Raw genomic sequence first — 3,792 nt, 5'->3', positions numbered from 1 at the left:
AAACCAAGTTTCTCAGTAAGAATAGGGCTACTCAAAATAAAGTCCCAGTTCTTCCGTATAATTGAAATAATAACATTATTAATAATAACATTAGAATCCAAACTATAAGTAGTGATATAACTCAGAGGGATCAAAACCAGTTATTGTACTAGACCTATCCTCTACAGGGTTAATAGTACAGTTAGTAAGAGGTGACACCTCCTGGATGGACCTAGTTTCAACAATAGGATTGCTCTTGTAAAGAATGGCCTTAAAAAAGCCATTCGTTCTCTTTATATCAACTTCCATGACCAACTCGTCAATCAGTTGCATCGGGTAACCTCTATTGAGACTAAAGCAGCTCTAAAGACAAAGAAACAAGTACAGCATTCTCCTACTCAGACTTCCATGCCTAAAAAACAGATGCTCAAAATGGCCGAAGACCTAATTACTTTGATCAGGGGTTCCCATCCCCCTCCTGATAAGAGGCCTAGGCAAGAGACAGAGTCCCTTTCTTCTGATCAGTTTTCTATTTCCTCTGATTCCTCTTCTGAACAGGATTATTCAATGCCTCCTTATGAGGATTGCGATGCTGAAGAATCCATTCCTTCAGCCTCTCCTCCTTAGGATTATTCTTTTGGGGAAACCCTGCATACCATGAGGGAACATTTCCACTGGGAAAGCCAGGATTACTCTGAATCTAAGAAAAGGCTCAGGGACTTTCTACTACTTCCTCAGCACAGACCCCTTGCTATTCCACCTGTTCTAGACATTGTTGATGTATTTTCAGAGTCCGGCCTGTCCCCTAACTCTTTACCCCCTGCACCTGCCAAGCCAGACAGATACTACAGGGTCCCAGATTCCCATAAATGTCTATACAAAAACCTCGCTGCTGACCCAGAAACTGTATCTCGGGGTCCCATAGGGGTCAAAGCCTCCACTGCAAAAAACCCTGTCCCCTCCGATAAGGATTCTAGGTCTCTAGACAGATGGGGGGAAAAGGTTTACACCTCTGCTACCCTTGCTGTAAGGGCTTTAAATTGTCAGTTTCATATGCTTAGATATCAGCAATATTTAATGTTGCTGCTTAAACCAAAATTGTCAATAAATACTGAAAGTACAGAAAACAAGGAATTGTTGGATTTATTGCATGCAACTGAACAAGTTGGGAGGCATACATTGCAATGTAGTTATGATTCACTGGAGGCCTCTTGCAGGGCCGCTGTTACAGATACTGTTATTAGAAAGCATGCTTGGTTAAAGGAACAGAATCTGCCTGAGCATGTTAAAGCAAAATTACTAGATGCACCTTTACAACATGATAGTTTGTTTGGCACTAAAGCCGAACAGGTGGTGAAAAAAATGGAGGATAACGCCAAATCCATGCAGACAGTTGAGGATTTCTTACAGGTACAGCCACCCAGGTTTAGCAGGAACTGGCCTTCTAAAAATTGGTCCTTTCCAGTGTCAGACAGACTGCAAAGGGGCAGATACAGGCGTCCCATACAGGCCGAAACAATGGGGTGCTCCTATCTCCAAAAGCGGAGAAGACAAATCACAGCCTTACAGGAAACGGTCCCAATGACTTTCCTCTACCAGACCCAGGTACTTCTCTTTTGGCAGCCCCCTTAGGGGGGAAACTAGCACTTTTTCATCAAATTGGCAAATGGTTACCCAAGACAAATGGGTCCTGAACATAGTGTCCCAAGACTACAGGTTCAACTTTCACACTCTAAGATCAAAAAGTATGCCAGACCTGCCACACAATCAATGGGCAGAGGCACAAAAAAATAATCACAGCCCTCATGGACATGAGGGCCATTCAGCAAGTACCATAGCACGAGCAGGGGCAAGGATTTTACTCCAGACTTTTCCTAGTATCCCTTAAGGACAAAACCTGTAGACCTATACTGGACCTGTCTATTCTGAATACGTTTCTAGAAGTTCCAAAATTCAAGATGTTGACTCTACAGCAGCTACTGCCCATGCTGGGCAAGAAGGCTTGGCTTGTAACTTTGGACCTAAAGGAGGCCTACCTGCATGTCCCAATCAGACAATCATGCAGAAGATTCCTCAGATTCATAGCTGGCTCAATGCATTACCAATTCTCTGCACTGCCCTTTGGCTTATCTACTGCGCCCAGGGTCTTTACAAAATACCTGGCACCAGTAATTGCGTTTTGCAGACAAAAAGGAATTCAAATATATCCCTACTTGGACGACTGCCTAATTCAAGCAGAGAACAAAGATATTCTTCTACAGCATCTGGCATTTGTAAAAAGATTACTAATTGCCCTAGGGTACACAGTAAACGAAAATAAATCAAAACTAGTGCCCTCTCGAGATAATATTCCTGGGTGCAAGCTTAAATACAACTACCCAGATGGCTTATCTCACGCCAGACAAACAAAAACATCTGACGACTTACTTCAAAACATTGGCAACAAAAACCCACTTATCTGCAAGGAAAATCCTGCAGGCCTTGGGTTTCATGGCATTCTGCATTCTACTAATTCCATATGCCAGACTGCATATGAGGAAACTACAGTGGTATCTAAAAAGTGTTTGGACTCAGCATTGCCACATCCTGGAGACAGTAATTTCACTCATTCCCTGCCTACAATAGGAATTTTGATGGTGGGCAGAAGCCTGTCACCACAACAAAGGTCTACCATTCAGTCTACCCATAGCCAGGCAAACACTGATGACTGTTGCATCAGATTATGCCTGGGGGGCCCATATGGCAGGAAAATGTATTCAGGGCACATGGCCTGCAAACCAGATGCATCTTCTCATCAATCAAAAAGAGATGCTAGCTGTTCAAAACGCCCTGACAGCTTTCAAGGACATGCTTCATCCAGGGCAGTTACTGATAAAGACAGACAATACCACGGTCATGTGGTACATAAGCAGGGAGGTACACATTCCTACCCCCTCTGCAGACCAGCAATAACCTTATGGGACACAGCATTGGCTTTCCAAGTTCACCTGCAAGCACAATTCCTGCCAGGAAAAACAAATACTCTGGCAGACGATCTAAGCAGAAACCTCATGGATCCCCACAAATGGAAACTGGATCCACAAGTCTTCAGCATGATAATAAGGAAATGGGGATACCCGGACATAGATCTATTTGCCTCCCCACACAACTACCAATTGCAGAGAATTTGCACAAGGATTTATCACACGCAAGCATGGAAAGTGGACGCCCTATTCTTCAGCTGGAAAAATCTAACAGTATATGCCTTTCACCACTGCCTCTCCTTCCCAGGGTACTTCTAAAGGTCAGACAAGAGAGGCCAAAAATGATACTGATTGCACCAGACTGGCCATGCCAGCACTGGTACCCAGTCCTAAAGAGCATGTCTCAAGGTCCAGCATGGATACTGCCTCAAACTTCTCACTTACTGACCCAACAAAACAATCCGCTCCTGCACAGCCATCTCGGGACCCTAATTCTGGCAGCATGGCAGATATTGTAGCCATTCAGAACACTCCTCTTTCACAAGCTGTCTTGGATGTTAGAGGCCAGGAGGCCCAGTACCAGAAAATATTATGCAGACAAATGGAAACGATTCTGTGCTTGGAACCAGGAACAAGGCATTGACACGTCCATACCAAATATCCCTCAGATTTTGCAATACTTAACTGAGATGCTGAACAAAGGCCTTTCTTTCTCATCTATTAAGATTCATGCTCTGCCATTTCAGCCCATTACAATGCGGAACTACCTATTTTTTCTCTTCCCTTGGTAAGGCAATACCTCAGAGGGGCCAAAAACCTTAGGCCTCCAAGGAGAGCACCAATTTCAACC

This window comes from Protopterus annectens, chromosome 16.part0, assembly GCF_019279795.1.
Source record: "Protopterus annectens isolate FY-2018-M chromosome 16.part0, PAN1.0, whole genome shotgun sequence".
Taxonomy (NCBI): Eukaryota; Metazoa; Chordata; order Ceratodontiformes; family Protopteridae; genus Protopterus; species Protopterus annectens.
The sequence above is the reverse complement of the archived record's forward strand: the minus strand, read 5'-3'. Positions refer to the sequence as shown.